This window comes from Hirundo rustica, chromosome 1 (genome assembly GCF_015227805.2).
Source record: "Hirundo rustica isolate bHirRus1 chromosome 1, bHirRus1.pri.v3, whole genome shotgun sequence".
Taxonomy (NCBI): domain Eukaryota; kingdom Metazoa; phylum Chordata; class Aves; order Passeriformes; family Hirundinidae; genus Hirundo; species Hirundo rustica.
The window spans coordinates 132931142-132949543 of NC_053450.1; the positions used below are offsets into that span (position 1 = coordinate 132931142).

Below are 18402 nucleotides of genomic sequence, written 5' to 3' on the forward strand. Positions count from 1 at the left end.
GTAAAAATTATTTTCATTATATACATACTCAAATATTATTATTGATAACCAGATAATCTAACTATCTAATTTATCACTTCTACTATTTATATGCCAACATTTTAATAATTAATACAATTTATTGTAGGCTTTCATGAAAAACTTTTTATCTGGTTTGCAGCCAAATTTCTATTTGTTTCAGACTTCACAAAAAAATCCATCAGACACTATGTAACTTCAGGTCTTTTAAAAGCTTGTTGATAGCAAGATATGCATTTTTATTTCCCCTTTTGTTTGCAAGTATTGTAAACATAATAATGGCTCTACTGGATCAGATTATTCCTTGTCTTCTCATCTCATTCCTTGTCCAGAGTTAATAGTAGAGTGTACCAATGAAAAGTACAAAACCTGGGCAAGAACAGATGGGTACTTCCACACAACACTCTCCCAGTCTCAAGCAATTTACCACTTGATGAATTTTTGAGGTAGATATGCTAGGTTTATATTAATAATCTGCACTGCATTTTTCTTCCACTATTTTGTTCAAAACCTCCCCAGATCTATGGAAAATTTTAACAGACAGAGCATCCTGAAATTTCACAGCTTGATTATTCATTGTGAAGAAATACCTGGTTTTAACTGGCAATTTCATTTAAACTGTCTACAAGAAGTGAGAGGCAGACAGCAAAGAAACTTTTCATATTTGTTCTCTCCATTCCACTTGTGATTTTAGAGATTTTTATCACATCACCTTCTATAAGGGATCACCCTTATGTCATACCAATCTTTTGCTCTTTTACAGATTGATTAGCCCTAATTCTGAAGAAATGGATCCTGTGCTATTTTTAGGATTATTTCTGCTTTTTCTCATCTGTTTCCAATGCAACCACCACCTTTTTAATTTAGGACATGCAAAATGAACAGATTCGAATCACGGCAGCGTAGCCTCTATTTTGACATTTCATTTTCTTTTTGGAGTGATACTAAGGACTAAGATAATTTTCTTCAGCGTTTTTAATATAACCTTGAGATATTGTTTATAAACTGTAATAACAAAGAGAATACTATTCTATATAAATTTAGGACCATTTTTGCAACCACTTTCAGCTTTAGCTATATTGAATTTTATATCCACCACTGTGTCTCAAAATCCTTTCGCAGTGGGCACTGTTTGTAGTATCACTAATTACCATCTTTTCTATATTATTTATCCTCACATTCAACAGCAGAGGTCCTAGGACTGATCTGTCTGGGACTCTCTTGGTAAACTTCAACCACTGTGAAAACTGTCTCTTTATTTCCATCCACATCCATAAGCATCTTTAAACCACTGACTTCTGCATGCAATGGACTCTCACTCTTTCCCAAAGCTGTTTGGATTCTTTAAAACACCTAAGTAAGGCATCATGGGATACACCACTTGAAAATTCAACCAGATTATAATAAATGTATTTTGCCAACTTCTTCAAAGAATTTAAGTTAGTTTGTGAGATAAGACTTCCCATTATGGTATTACACTGACTGATCTTCAGGACATCACATTTATTGACATGTCTGCTAATTCTTACAACATATTATGTAATTTCTACTAATATTCCAGAAACAGTATCTTGCTTAAGGCATCTGCTGTCCAACGAGCCTGTCTTGGAATCTTTAAAAAAACTGCATCATGTTAACCCACTTCCAGTAATCCGTTACAAAGTTAGTTCTTAAGAGAGAGGTTAAATATGACAAAATGCAGGGGGGTTGCACAGTTTTTTCTTTAGAACAGAGGGCTCCAAAGAAAATCATATTTGCACTGAAAAAATAACCCAAAACAGAATTTTCACAGCTTTTCCACAAAATTTAACACAGTTTGTCACTTCTGAGATTAGACCTACAAAATCAGACCCTGAATCTCATCACCAAGTACTTTGGCAAATGATACATGATAAAGCGTCTGCTAATCTCCTTCTACCTTGCTAGATTCAGCCAGAATAAGGAAACCTCTAAAGCACATCCAAAATATTTTTTACATTGAGATAGAATAGTGATATTCTGTCATTTAAGAATGTTGAGCTGTTTTAGACTTCCCTTTCCCATGAAAGGCCTCTTTCTCTGAGAAATGCTGAACTAATTATCAAGGAAAGACTACAGCTAGATACTACAAAGGAGAGAGGAAAGCATAAGCAGTCTTATGACTCTTTTATCTTACTCTGGCAATGTTCAAACTATCACATATGCAGATGCTGCTTCTTTTTACTCCTCTCTGCTTCATTGCAACAACAAATAAAAGGAAACTTCCTCCCAAAATTGCCTCTCTTCCACCAATTTTCTTGTTCCCATGTTTTCCTGTAGTCTGTAAAGCTTTGCTTTACTCTCTTTACTGCTCTTCATTTCATGTTTCCTGGAGAAGAAGAAAGACACCTCACAGAAAACCCTCGCATAGCTGAAGCAGTCTTCCCAATACAAAGAAAATTTCTCTATTCAGAAATACATTTAAGCATTCAACACTATTTATAGTCAGAAAATACTTTTCATACTTTGAACCAGAACACTGCAGTCAAAAAAAAGGGAATCATTATAAAAAGATTTAGATTGAATTGACAGTTTTGCTTGACTGTCACACAATCAGATCACCTGAGGTACCAGATTTGAGCCTGTTCAATCTCAGATTGCTAATGGTCATACAGTAATGCTCCCCTCCTGAGCAAAAGCCTTTGGCTTGGTATCCAGTACCCAAGATCCTCTGATGCCTTGTCCACGCATTGACCCTTGTGTATTGCCCAAGTTTTGGTAGAATGTTTCTCTTGTTATGGGGTTTTTTACGGAAAACTGATGCCTTATGTTTTTTTACAGTTACTGCGCCAGCAAGCAAGCATTCTGAAAAGCAGCATTCACTAGACTTACATTCCCTTTGTTTATAATACTGTTTGCTCACACTACCATCTACTATCAAAATACATAATGTGGAGTTCACACAGCTTATGTTCATCACCACCTCTGTTCCTTCCACATCTGCTTCACAGAGCTCCCAGAGATATAAAAGAATGACTGACAGTGCTGAAGCACAGCTACCTCACCTGTGGATTTGGCACTTCTGGTTAGGTAAGGTGACTTTTAGGACCTTTGTGTCCCTTATTTGCCGCTCCATTAGACAGGGAGGTCCTGCAGGACAGAAAGATCCAGGTCACCCTCCTGACGCGGGAGGTGTCGGTGACACTGCACAGGAGGTTCTCAGCCAGCGCTATTTCCGAATGCCGCTCACAAAGTCACAGAGGACATCTGCACAGGGGCTTTCCCTGCTGTGGGGGTGCTGCTGGGACTGGGACATGCGTTCCCTCCCTGCTGCCTCCACAGCCAGGCACGCTTCCTCACACAAGGGAAGACTTTAAAGTCTACCAAACCTGGCTGCAAGGCAGTGACAGCAGATATGCTGCTCAAGATGGCACATGACCACTTGAGACTATGGAATGCAGCCTGCTGGTGTAGAAGAGCGGGTTTACTGCTGTCTGTTAAGTCACCACGTCTCTCTTTCAGCTTGACAAGCCCATTCAGCCTCCTCTACCATGACTCATTAAGCAGTTCTTACGCAGCCTGACCTATGCCTAAGAAAAGTTCAATCATCAGCCAGCATTTACTAGGTACTAGCAAACTTACATTCAGATGTCTGAAAATGTGACAGAAATCCACTGGGGTAAGGTCCAAGAATACAGAGTTTGTTAAAGGAAAAATCCCACTGTCAGTTGCAGAGAATGGCAGGAGCAAAGACAAGCAGTGGCAGATGAGAGGAAAGCTGGAGGAACCAGCTGTATTAGTCTCAGCAGCCTGCAGAGTTGTGATGCTCAGGAATCCCTTGGTGACTGCCTTATGAAAAACTTGCTCCAGTGCCAATGTAAAATGCAGGCACTTATTTAAGAACAGTTCTTCTTGCTTGTAAAGTAAAAGCCACCACAAGAGAACATTCCCTACCCCCACTCTCTACTGGAAAAAAAACCCACAAAAAAGTGCATTGTTGGAGTCCAGGGCATTCCTTTGGTTGCCCTGGAGGGTCAGGGACCCCAGCCCAGAGCCCAGAGCGACACTGGATTTGATTTCAGTCCATGGGAGAGGCTTCTTGCACTGCAGGAAGCATTGCAGGCCACAAGAGTGTAAAAATAGTAGTTTAGTATATCACAGGGTGATAAAACAGTGGGTTTGGGATTTTTGGCATTGAAGTGAATGGGGCAAGATGGAGAATTTGGGGCGTTGTCTCCTTCTTCTTCCTTCTTGTTCCCTCACTCCATTTCTGCAGTGACGTTGGCACAAAGTAGTTAGTGAGGATTGGGTCAGAGTGAAGATGACCTTTTTAGTAATAGTGATAGACATTGGTAATAAATAGTAAATAGAGAATACGTAGCAATTAGTATAAAAGATAAGGACAGCCCAGAGACAGGGGGAGTCACCAGATGTCCGAGCCACGGCAAACATCTTTTGGACACTGAGAAAATTGTAAGATAAGAACTAATAAATGAAGCATGTAACCTCGAAGACTCCGTCTTTTCCTGTGTTTGGCACAGAGCTTTGCAGAGGGCCAGGACTCTAAAACCACCTGAATGCCGGGGAATTTAAGCTCCTAAAAAGGAGCCCCCGACAGTGCATTTCTTTATTTCTTTTCCCCCTATATTTCTTAGTTTTTTTTTTTGGTTGTTCTCCTTCTCAGGGCCCACTTCCCTGCCCAGATCAACGTGAGACCTGTATCAGACTTCCCTGAAAGTTTCAAAATTTATAAAGTAATTTTTATAGTTACTATGAAGCATGCACTTAGCAAGCCGGAAATCTGCCTCCAGCATCTTTTTATGACACTAATGTTTCTTGAGAAGCTTACACTGTAGTTTCTAAAGTGGTTTTAATTGACACCTGAGCTGATACTGACCTTTTTTTTCCTGATCCACCCCCTCTTGTTCATACATATTTCCACGATTTCCCTTTTTGTCTTATTTTGGCGACTCTACAGAGAAACAGAATAGGTCTCAGATCAATTCCCTCTTCTGGGTTTTCTTCCAGGATGCTGATGGTCCAAACAGCCAGAGCATGGCAGCAGTGAGAGGGAGGCAGGACTGTTTGTACCAGTGCATACTATAGGGAGAGGAAATACTTTCAAAACAGTGTTTATTCATACTAAAGTGCAGACAGAGGCAGAAATATCACCAATGTGCAAACTGTGCAGAGCCCACAGTTGGTTGGGTGCTAGAGGCAAGGCAGTATCACTGCATTAGCTAAAGTCAAAGCAGTTTTCATGAAATTTCTTTTGTAGTCCAGCATTATTTTATCAGCTATTACTCTGACAGTGGCCATAGGGAAAGGGATAGTGGATGGAGCATGGACTAGAAGATGTTGCTGGGTGGAGCGGGAGACTGCAGATACAGAGCAGGCACTGCAGCACCAAAGGCAGCACTGGCTGCTGCAAACTGCACCCAAGCTTGCAATAACCCATGCTGGGCAGTGTACAAAGGAGTATCAAATTATATCAGGATGCAAAGTCACAACAAGTAACTGACAGAGCAACTTCACCTCAGCACTTTACAAAAATGTCAGCAAAATGGGTACCCCAGTCTGAGCCCAGTTTTGATTTTACTAAGCAAAACCCCACATGATTGATAATAGCAGCAGCTGATGCTATTCAGGAGTCTGACACTAGGCAAGCAAGACCTGTGTGGAAAGACAACTAAAATCCCTCTCAAATGGGCAGCGAAAGGACAAAGAGCTTGCATTTACTAGAGGGAAAAATCCAAGCTCTCCTACCCTGACAATCAAAAAGCAGGTATTGTTGAAAAAGGTTTAGTGTAGCTCCAGGGGCCCAGCAGGACTCCAGTGAGAACATCTACTAAACCGGCACAAAACTTTTTGAACAAACACAGCATTGAAGGAGGGAGAGGTGAGAAACACATCTAATGTAGTCCCTCTCTACCTGCACTTCAGGAAAGAGACATGTTTAACAACAGTACCTTCCTTCCCTCCTATGACACTAATCCTGTTGCACCCTATTTCATAATAGACTTAAAACTTGCTGGGGAACAATCCGTGGACCTAATTTTCAATTCCTGCTAGATACGAAGAAACAATACCTTATCAGTAGTTGAGATACTCATTAGCGGTTTTAAGGTCTTCCGAAAATTTCAACAGGCACAAACAGCTTTAAAAATCTACTCTGGTATCACTCTATGTACTCATACAGCATCCTGCACAGCAAGAAGAATGTTCCAATTGCACTAAACTACTCTCTAGAAAATAAAGGCGAAAAGAGCAATAGATAAGAAATGAGAGAAATGGAAGACTATTTGTTATAAAGTAAGAAGTATCTCTGAAGCAAACATCTAACAGCTTAAAAAACAGCCCTGACTAACAATATATAGTGATCAAAATATACCGCTATAAAGAGAGGAAATAAATACAAGAGACTCCCTTTTCAAACCGTGGTTTGCACGAAAACCTATTGTGTTGCAACAGAAAGGCATGAGGCTGGAATGTTCCAGGAAACAGGGATGATGGAACCACCTACTCTAAAAGGCATATAATCCACCTATGCAAAAGCTTGCTAATTTCTTCAGGATGCAATCTAGTGTCTGAGTGACACGGAAATCTTATTTCCTAATCAATTAGAATGGCAAACTGTATTTTAAAAAGCCCTAAACTTTGCATTTTGCAGCCTCCTATCTCACTGAACTCATTCTGAAAACAGAATACTGCTCTCATATCTTCAACTGTCTGGGTATAGATTTTAAAGCCACTTTCATTTCACAGGATGTAGCACATTTAAATAAAAATGATTTGTTATCTCTCAGCTGTAGGGAACTGGGGCCCCAACATACAATTACTGCATCAGAACATTTCTTGTGTGCCCTCAGCTGTTTGGATACAGCAGCTGGGTGGGCAGTTTAGAAAGAGAACAGGAATCATCCAACAGTTACAGTAAGCAGGCTCAGGCAGTACTGGGGAAAATATACAATAGCTAAAACAAGGCATGATTAGGGTGGACTGTCTGGCTTTTAGGAATGTGAAAGAATTTAGTTTCACAGGAAGCCATGTTTCAAGAGTATTCTTCTGTTCAGAGTTCATACTGAGCTTTTATGTTTCAAAAAAAATTTTTGATCCCCTCCATTTAGCACTAACCCAGTCAGCTTTGATCTGAATGTCATCATTCCTTTGAAGAAGCTAAAACATGCTGAAGACTCACAGAAAATATTGTTTGGTTTTCCAAGAAATTGTATGATTCATACAGAAGTTATTCCCAAAACACACATGATTTTGGGGTGTAGAATTTCTTCCCTTGCGCTCGTGAGTAGATTCTAAAATTAAGAACCTTTGCATATTTCCAAAATAACAAAGGACACAATTATCAGTAACTCTTCACAGCTACCCTAATACCGCAACCTAACAAAACTGAAATTAGTTCAGTATACTTTTCAGGCTTGTGACTAATTAAAGAGAAACTTGATTCATTATCTTCATCATCTTCGTAGAGTAGAAAACTATACAAAATAGCTAAAAGAAAGGGGGGGGTGGGATAAAAAAGTTAACCAACCATCTTCTTAAGGACTTATTTTAAAACTCTGGTTCTCCATACTGATTTCTTACTCATATACACATGCAGCAAAAAAATCAACAGGATTTCTGAAAGAGGTATTTCCATGAAATAAAGACCAAATCAAGAGGCAACTCACATCACACTTACAGTAAAATTATGTGACTTTTATTAAGGTTTGCACACTTTGCATTGCAAATGCATCCAGAGTAACAAAGACTAAACCCTCCAAATACCTCTTTTGAATTAAAGATTACAATAAAGTATTTTTTACTAGAACATTCTGCCTAACTCCTATTCCAGACAAGTGTATTTAACTTTCCATTCCTTTATTGAGTAACTATAAACTTCAGGCAGCTTGCTTATTGAGAAAGTCCAAGTTTCTGAATTTAGGGGGGGAAAAACCCCAAACAAACCAACCACACGAAAAATACCCAACCTCAACAAACAAATAAAAACCAGAATAAGCCAGGATGAAAGTTACAATTATTAATTTATTTCATTGCCTGAAAGAATGCACAAATAATTGGTTTACTTCTACTAACAGTAAGCCATATTACAGAAGAAAACCCTTAACATAACAACAGTCTGGAAAAAATCTCATTAAGGATTAGTCTATTTCATGACAGACACATGAAAACTCAAAGCATTAAACTGATCACTTAAAATCTTTGACTAGGCAGAAGTCAGGTTAAAAAACAGGATTTGAGCCACATAGTACAGTTTACTTAAGACAACAGTATTGTTCTGTTCTACAGGACTTCACAGCTCTCTGGGCCAAACACATCAGCTGGGTCAGAACCAGTTGCAGGCAGAGGAGGGAGAAGAGTTGTGCAACCATATCATGAGAAATGGAGCAAGCACTTATTTACATTAGAAGGAACCTCTGGAGGTCAATAGCTCCTATCCTTTACTCAAGGCAGTCTTCAGAGCTTCAAAGGCTGCTCAAAGCCATTCTCAATTAAGTTCAGAGTATCTCCAGCTATGGAGATCCCACAGCCTCTTCAGACTACTTATCCCAGCATCTGACCACCCTAATGATGGTAAGTTTTCCTAATGTCTAACTGAAACATCCCTTGCTTGAGCTTTTTCTGTTGTCTCTAGCCTTATCACTCAGCTCCTCGAAGAAGAGTCTAGTTCCATCTTTTCTGTACCCTCCCATTAACTGAAAACAAGATCCACTGCCCTAGTCTTCTTTGAACAGAGGACACCCTCTGCTCTTCCAGCTTCTCTTTTCACATTCTGTGCTTCTGTACCCTAATTATCTTTGCAGTCTTCCCCTAGGCTTGCTTCAGAACGTCAGATCCTCTCCTACACCACGAAGCACAAAACTAGACACTCTTTTTTGATGCCATCACACAAATGTCAAGCTGACAGAAATACTCACTCCTCTCAGTGACTGGCTTCATTCTTGCTCAAAGGTACCTTGCTGACTCACATTCAACTCGATGTCCACCAGCAAGGCGACGTCATTTGCTGCGATGTTGCTCTCTAGCCATCGGTTCCTAGGCTGTACTACTGTGCAGTTACTCTGTTCAGATTCAGATTCTGCTGAACACCAACCATGAGGTTCTTGTCAGCCCATTTCTCCAGCCTGTCAAGGTCTCTCAGAGGAGCAGCCCTGCCCTCCAGCCCACACAACCTGGTGTCATCAACAAGCTTGCTGACGGTGCATTCCATCACCTCATCTAGGCAGTTAATTAAGATCATAAATGCAAAGCTGCACTGTTTAATTTTACTGAATACTAATTATCATGTCCTGAAAAGGATAAAGGACTTACATGCAGTTTAATTTTAACTAATTAACAGGTTGGTAAAGGGGATGTTACAAAGAACTTGTACTTCAACACACAAGTCACCAAATAAAGCCTCTTCAGTATTTTTTTTTTAATGGGCAGTTTGCACTTGGTGACTCACTGAAATAGCTCCAATGAAAGATTTATCTCCAACACATCCTTCTAAATATGGAGAACTAAATACACAAAGTATCTGTGTCAGTGACTCTCAAGAAGTCTGGAAAAAGGACCTAAATTAAGAGCCATTGTATATTTATACTCCAATAAGCTACAGAGCTATTAGTAATGTCTCAGTACTGCAAGCTGAGTACTTCCACGTACAAACTTTCAGAGAATGCAAATAACAGGAATTCTTTCATAAAGAACAAATACTTTGTCTTAGAATATTTAACTCACAATGCTTCATAGACCTAGATTATTTGCTAGTACAATTTTGCAGTAGGTCTATTTCTACAGAATAAATGTGCCAGATCATTGCTGAAGAATTGTGTTCCGCTATCATGAAGTCTGCTATACAGCTGGGTCTCAAGATTTGAGCTTCAAAATATCAAAATCCCCAACCTATGGGTATATAGGTAATGAAGTTCTTAGAATGTTAAAATGTATAATCTGCATTATTAGTACAGATGGAAGTTTGATCTCCATAGTTTAGTAGGTACTCATTTCTGCAGTTTCTTCACAACACTGATGAAATTCACCCTTTTTCATTCAAGAGGTTAACAAGAAATTTTCTGGGCTCTCCTCTGCCACATTTCTACGTGTCTGTCTGTAGACTTTAAACATAGTAGAGAGAAATAGAGATGAATATATTCACTTGCCCCTAAACTTCTTAGAGAGCTAGAACACAACAGAGCCACCTGGATTAAAGCATACAAAATGCTAAAAAAATGATAATTCTGCAAGTAACTTACAGAGGTAAGAAATAAGAAATAATAAATCTTTTCTTAATGTGAAAAAAAACCTTATGGCGAAAATTCTATTGCAACAGAATTTACAGGTTGCTGCTGTCAAAAATTAGTCCTGATGTGTTCATCCAACCTTGTACATTTTACATGCATAGTAACTAATAGAAACACAAAGAAAAACACACAAATGCCTATCACAGCAGTACAGTAACAGTCAAACCTTTAGTAGAGAGAAGAGTTCACTAATAAACTACAACTGTCCTAAAATTCCTGTTCTTATGTCCATAACAAGTTTTAATAGAACCAGTATTTGATGTATTTTATTCGCAAAAACATTGACAAGTATGTATCATGACCTTTGCTCATAATTTATCAGCTATTTCATAACAGGCTGGTTCATAACAGGAAATATTTCAATTATCATAATCAGTGCTTCATCTGAATATCCTAAAAAAAAAAAATTGGCTTTTTAATGCAGTCAGTTTTGAGTTTCTACATAATGTTCTTTTTATAGAAATATACAATTTGTAACTTTGCCATCAAAAATTCCTTTTAGAAATCCATTTGAAATAAAAGGGCTGGGGGGCATTGCTTATCCCAACTAACATCTATGGAACTTCCCTGAAGCAGAAATCTTAAGTGGACTTAAACTAATAAATATATCGAATAGAATTTTCTCCTCAGAGTTATTTCATTTGCAGTAATTTACAACCAAGGCCAAAACCAGGACACAAACAGGACACAATGTTCCTACCATCTCTTAAAGTACCTGCCCTAAGAACAAGCAGGGCTTATTTCAAAAGCAGAATTATAAACTAGAAAAATCTAATTATTTTCTATGCTAAATTCCAGGAAAAGTGATCATAGGTGAAGTACTTGCCTCAGAGAATCAGTTTCCAACTTATGTCCATTTAATCGCAATTGATCAGACTATATAAAACCAGTCAAGAAATATGCCATTAGAACATAAATAATCAGCTTTATAGATGTTAAGTGTATTTTCTACAAAAAAAGCTTTGAAACCTCCAGAACTATATCTTTCCTCAAGGAAGGTGGGGATGGGAGGGGGGAAGTGAGAGATTACTAACATCCCTATAGCACATTTTACAGAAGTCATTATTTTAATTAAGACAATTACCACAAAATTAAACTATGTATGAATTTTCACAATTAGACACAATCATCTTTATCCCTTTTCCACTAAGTTATATCACAGGCTACTCCTAGCTGACATTATGTTGACCAAAACCCCAGGTTCTCTTCTGGCAGGCAGCTTTCCAGCCACTCATCCCGAGCCCGCAGTGCTCCATAGGGCGGTTGTGACCCAAGGGCAGGATCCAGCATCTGGCCCTGTTGCATCTCTTACCACTAGCCTCAGCCCAGGGATCCAGCCTGTCCAGATCCCTCTCAAGAGCCTTCTGACCCTCCAGCAGATCACCCAGTCTGCAAACTGACTGAGGGTGCACTGGATCCCCTCTTCCAGATCTTCAGTGAAGATATTCAATAGGACAGACCACAGTACTGAGCCTTAGAGAATACTAGTGACCAGCCACATACAACTCTATTCACCATCCCTCTGGGAGCCTGGACATCCAGATACTTTTATTGCCCAGAGAAGAGTATGCCAGCTGAAACAGTTCCTCCAGGAGAATGCTGTGGGAAATGATGTCAAAGGCTTTACTGATCCCTAGGTAGACAACTTCTGCAGCCTTTTGCTCATCCACTAAGCAGGTCACTCTGTCCTAGAAGATCAGCTTGGTCTAGCAGGACCTGGCTTTGACAAACCCATGCTGGCTGGGCCTAATTCCCTGGCTGTCCTGTATGTGCCATGTGATGGCTCTCAAGATGATCTGCTCCATGACATTCCCTGGCCCTGAGGTCAGACTGACAGGCCTGTAGTTCCCCAGTCCTTCCAACCCTTCTTGTACATGAGTGTCACATCTCCTAACCTCTAGTCACTGGGGCCTGCACCATTAGCCAGGATTGCTGGTAAATGATGGAAAGTGGTTCAGTGAGCACTTCTGCCAATGTCATCAGTACCCTTGGTGGATCCCACCCAGCCTCGTAGACTTGTGAGTGTGTCAGTGGCGTAGAAGGCCCTGACCCTTTCACTTGGAATTACAGGGCCTTCATTCTGCTCCTTATCTCTTTATTCCAGTGCAGGGCTGGAATAGCTAGTCATGCTATTCAAAACTGGGGAAAAGAAGACATTAAGTACTTCAGCCTCTTTCCTTATCTTTTGTCACTTTGTTTGCCCTGTCATCCAATAAAGGATGAGGATTCTCCTAGGCCTTCCTTTTATTACTGGTTTATTAATAGAAACACTTTTTATCAATTTCTACAGCAGTAGCCAGATTAAGTTCTAACTGGCCCTTCTAATGTTCTCCCGGGATAACCTCATGATATCCTTGTAGTCCTCCTGAGTTGTTGGCTCCTTCTTCCAGAGGCCACAGACTCCTATTTTTCCTGATTTCAAACCAGAACAGTCTGTTCAGCCATGCTGGTCATCTTCCCCAACAGCTCTTCTTTAGGTACATGGGGACAGTCCGCTTCTGCACTTCTAGGATCTCCTTCTTCAAAAATGTCTACTTCTCTCCCTTTTAGAAATGCCACCCAAAAGTTTTTCCGTCTCCTCAAGATGCTGGTCTGCCCTAGAAGTCCAAGGTAACAGCTCTGCTGAATCCCCCCTTACTTCTCCAAGAACTGAAAACTCTGTAATTTCACGATTACTGTGCCCAAGACAGCTGCCATTCATCACATCACCCACAAGTGCTTCTCTGTTTGCAAGAAGTCCAGCAGGGCACCTTCCCTAGCTGGCATACTCGCCAACTGTGTCAGGAAGTTCTCTTCCATACACTCCAGGAACAAATGTTTCCTCTACTGTTTCCTCTCCACTGCATTGTATTTCCAGCAGACATCTGGTGAGCTGAAGCTCCCCAGGAGAACAAGGGCTAGTGATTGTAAAACTTCTCACAGCTGCTCAGAGAATATTTTGTATGCCTCTGCAAGCTGGCTAGATGTAAGAGACTCCCAACCAGGATCTGCACTGTTGGCCTTGCCCCTGATTCTCACCCATAAACAACCCTACTGGCACCATAATTAAGCTCTAGACAATCTAAGCACTCCCTAAAACACAGGGCTATTCCACTGCCTCTCCTTCCTTGCCTATCCCTTTTGAAGAGTTTACAGCCATCCACTGCAGCCCTCCAGTTGTGAGTCATCACACAATAACCATATTTCCATATTGGCAATTATATCATAATCTTCCTGCTGCACAATGGCTTTCCAGCTCCTCCTGTTTGTTGCCTGTGCTGCATGCACTGGAGCAGAAGCACTTCAATCAGGCTATTTATACCTCCACCTTTCTTGGGGAAGAAGTCCTAATTCCTGTATGACCAGTCTCAGGTACTTCTGTGGTTTCTAACACACGGATAACCACTGGTCTTTGCTGCCACAAGGATCTTCATCCTGTTCTCACTGAAATGGAAGATCAAAGGACATCACTAGTTCACCCTCATCCCCCAAACAGGGGTGTGCTGCCCCCAGGCTTATATCTAGCAAGCCTGATCTTATCAGTTTTCCCCTTCAAATTTAGTATAAAGCTTTTCTAATGAGACCTTCTAACTCCTGTGTGAAGATCTTTTTCTCCCTTTGAGATGGGTGTACACTGTCTGTCGCCAGAAGGCCTGGTGTCCTGTAAACCAAACCATGATTAAACCCCCCAAAATTCTGCCAGTCACCTAGGCTTGGAGCCAGGAATTGATTGTTCCCTCATCATCCCCTGCAACTGGAAGGATAGAGAAGCACACTACTTGTGCTCCTGATCCCTTAACCAAGGCCCTGAGGTTTCTTGTCATTGCCCTCATACTTCTTGTTGCAACTTCATTGCTGCCTACCTGAAAAAAAAAAAAAAAAAAAAAAATCAATAATGGATACTAATCTGAGGGCTCCACCAAGAGAGGAAATTTTCTCTCCACATCTTTAATCCAGGCCTCAGGGAAGCAAGAGGCTTCCCCAAGAAGTGGGTCCTCCTCTTTGAGCCTTCTGTTTCCTTCAGACGGGAGTCTCCTGTGACAGTGATCCATCCTTTTTGCTTTGTGGGAGCAGATTTGATGCAGGATTTAGGTCAACTTAACCTTGGCAGCACCAAGCTAGATGAACCATCATCCTTGTTACTGTTTAGTTTCACGTGCAGAAGCTCCTAAATATTAAGGCAAAGGCATGTGGGAAGGTAAGGCAGTCACAGAAGAGACACACCTCTGCTGCACTGCGCATGAACTTGTCACCATTGTCCCTTATCCCTTAAAGTCCCTGCCTCAACCGGGCAGAGAGAGCATAGGGAGTCTTCCATATCATCACTACTGCCAGTTCTTTAGGTGGGTCAAAATGGTAATCACAAGCCACTAGGAAACTCCTTTAAGTAGGGAAAATCCCCAAGAAATTTAATGAAATTTTCTCCAACATAGAAGCCTGCACATAAAAACTATTTTATACAGAATTAATAATATAGTGCCTCAGTTGTCACTATGTAATATATAAATGACACTAAGTTATTGTCAAAGAATAATGTTACTATACTGAGGGTTGTGTGCAAACATCGATTTCTAGGCGTAAGTTTACACACAAATATAAATCTTGCTTTTAGATGATTACTTTTGGCCCCTTGCCTTCCTCGTCAGCACAGAACTTTAAAAGTTACAATAGTAACTTTTCTTTGCAACACTGTAACACAGCTGCTTCAAAAACCCACCTGAGGTAGGAAGGATCCCAAGCATTGAGCAGAAAGACCTTCCTATTTCCATCCAGTAATCCATTTACAATGCCATCCCATATTTTAGCTGCAATTATCCTCCAATGGAGTTCAGAATTTACAGAGTTTAAAATACAAATCTAGGGAAACCACCATATGAAAACCTCTCTTGAGCAACTTCAACAAAACCCCTTAAAGAAAATTCAAGAATATTAGCAGTACTACAAATAAGCTTTAGGTCAAAAGAAGTGTTTGCCCTATCTAAAACAGTTAAAAACTCTTGTTCCTTGTCCTGTCAAAACAGCCCCAGTAAAAAGTCTTTCTTGTGAGCTTCCTTTATATACTGTAAGGTTGCAACAGCATCTCCTTGGAGCCTTCCTTCTCCACGGTGCAGAACTCCAACTCTCTTGGCCTTTCTCCACAAGCAAGCTGCTCCATGTTTGTGTCCCTCCTCTAGGCCTGCTCCAACAGGTTCATGTCTTTGCTGTTTACGGGGCCCCAGAGCTGGATGCAGCATCCCGGGTGGGGTCACTCTCACCAGGGCAGAGAGAGGGGGAGAACCTCTCCCTCACTCTGCTGGCCATGCTGCTTTCGATGAAGCCCAGGATACAGCTGGCTTTCAGGGCTGCAAGTGCAGACTGCCAGCTGTCCAGTTTTTCATCCAAAAGTACTTTCAAGTCGTCCTCAAGAGGTCTGCTCTCAATCCCCTCACCCCCAGCCTGTAGCAATACCAGGAGTTGCCCTGACCCAGGTGAGGACCTTGCACTTGGCCTTCCACTGTCACAAGCAAAGACTAACTTGTCTGCTTCCAATAACTCTGGAAGACATTTAGCAGTTATGAAGAAAAACAGCAGTTGTTAAACATTAGATAGACATCTCTGGCTTCTCTGGCTTGAAATTTCAATCTAAAATGTATTATAATCTTGCATGAAATAATCTTTCCCCCTAAAATTTACACATAAGTGTGATTTCTATAATGCTCCATGGAAAACTAAGTGGTATATATTTTGGGAGGAGAAAGCAAAAGCAGTAAGAGTCTTGCCTGATGATAATGATGTTGAAAACAGAATTCTCCATGTCATTTTGAACATTTCAAAATTTCCACAGGGCTGCTCTTCAAGCAAAACAGATCTCTCTTTGCTATGTGTCGTTACCAATTATGCAAACACAGTAATATGATTAGAAACGTAATTGGTTCAGCACACGTATCGGTAACCTCCAGCTTCTCAATTTTCCTTCTCACTGGCATGAGTCACCTTAGCAAAGCTGACAAAACTTCAACAGTGACAACTGCAGACAGCAATATCTAGTTATCAGATTCCAAGGAGAAGTTAATGAACAACTCAGGTAACGGTAACTACATGACATCTGAACAGCAAAAATAAATACAACAAACAAAACCCCCCCAAAACAAACAACCCCCCCAAATAAACAAAAAACAAAAACACCCACAAAAATCCCTCCGATACACAAAACAAACAAAACCCCAAAACATCCCAAGACCTGCTAGCCAAACTAGTTAATGATTAATAAATGAAGCTCTGCTAGTGAAACAAAAAGAAACATAGTGATAAGCAATCACAGCAGAGATGTCACAGACCAGGAATGATAAACTGCTCAGGACAGAATAAATCAACCACAGAGTTTTATATAATGAATAAAATTTTTATGTAGTGAACAAAGACATAATGGTATTTTCTAAAACCATTTTTAGAAATGGAAACAACCATTATAGTTGTTCCATTGATAAAAGCAGACAGCTTTAGAAGTCATCCTTTTCATATTTACAGGCTTAATTTTCTTTAATTTTCTGAAGTGTGCAGGCCAGATAAGAAGACATAAAAGATACATGTAAACTCACATATGATATTTAACTACATCCAGGAAACTCCATGTTTTGTGCAATAAGCCTAATCTTGTAGTTACACATGTACATACCTAGTCTTATCTAGGTGTATATGGCACAAGTGAAAATAAAAGAGACTGCATAATACTTACTTGCTGAATTTTGGGGGTTTTGCTATTGATATTATTATTAGAGTGAAAGTCTTGTAGTTTTCTTTCTTTCTTTTAATTTTCATTCATAATACTCTGCTGATGCATATATACATGAATGCAGAGCACCACCAACATTGTTGAGCTTTTTAGTAGACTTATAGTAATACTGTAATTCAGGAATAATAGACTGTATTATTAAAATTTATTCTTTTGATTAAGGACTGAAGTAAAATTTGTTGAAGAAGGAATTGACTGAGTACAGGATCACAGAAAAACCTGGAATTAAAAGTTTGCAGAAGCCTCTTCTGTGATTCGTGAATACAACCATTTACTCTTTCCACGTCCAAAAAAGGAAAAAAAAGTAGCTATAAATGCCACCAATTTATTTCTATGTAGACATCTTAATGAAACAAGTCACATGTTCTAAGTTGTTGAAAAATGCTGTTGCTTTTCTTATGACTAAAGCCTTTTTACCCCCTCAAGGAGGAAGAGTAATTTTCCTCTGTATGCAAAAGAGATTAAAGAGAAATTAAACCACACTTGATATTGAAAATCAAAAAGATGAAAGCAACGATAAAACAGCCATATGTGTAAGGAAGACACATTGCTAACCTCTACAGCCAAATTCCTCTCAAAAGCCATCGATCTATGTAGTGAATGTACTTAAATTACAGCACTTTATTGATGTTATGTCTGCAACTAAAACTCCATTTCTGGAACTGGTAAGCACAGAAATGCACTCAAAGAAGGTGCAATCAAGGACGGTTAGTCATAATGGAGGGATCCATGCAAGCAATTTAAGCTATAGTATTAGTGCTTTACTCCGAGAGTGTTTTCGTGACTCTGTATATCCTCTGCATACTAATTGAACTGTAAATAAGAGGTAGACTGACTAGTCATGTATTACTAAGATTAAATTTTTAAAGTTGCTCAATTTCCAGTATGTGCTTAGACATGCCTGGGAGAGGGATACTGCTACTTACATAAAACTGCTACTGCTACAAGACTAATTTTTTTTTCACTGAGATTTTTTGAGTTTTTTTTGTTTGTTTGGGGTTTTTTTGTTTGTTTTGGTTTTGTTTGTTTTTTGGTTTTTTTTTTTTTTTTAAGGACCCACCCCCCTGTCATCTCAAGCGTTTAAACTCATTCAAGGGCTGCTCTGACGGCCTTACCGAGCCAGGAAGCCAGGTCACTCTGTCACAGCTCGCCCCGCAGCCCACGCTCCCACTCCGGCCACTCGAGTGCACTCCTCCCCTTCTGCCTTCCAGGCAGGACTTCCCGGCTGCGAGCAAGGCGAGCACAAGCCCAGCGGCGGGACCCGGCTACAGCCAGGCCATCGAGCAGCTCCAAACTTTACGAGGGTCCCGGCCGCCCCGGGGTAGCTGCCACCGGGCCCTCCCCACCCGGCCAGTTCCCGGACGAGGCCCCCGC

General features: G+C 40.3%; 1 protein-coding gene across 4 annotated transcripts in view; it reads right to left on the bottom strand.

The window, feature by feature from the left end:
- The window catches only part of ANKIB1 (ankyrin repeat and IBR domain containing 1), an 88770-nt gene that overhangs the window by 69813 nt on the left and 555 nt on the right, over positions 1–18402 (bottom strand). The window contains exon 1 of one of the 4 annotated variants that reach the window (XM_040056624.2): positions 18144–18223. The exons of the other annotated variants lie outside the window; for them this stretch is intronic. The gene's annotated coding sequence lies outside the window, so the exon portion shown is untranslated. Of the gene's footprint in view, positions 1–18143; positions 18224–18402 lie in introns of those variants that run through there. 4 annotated transcript variants of the gene reach the window in all.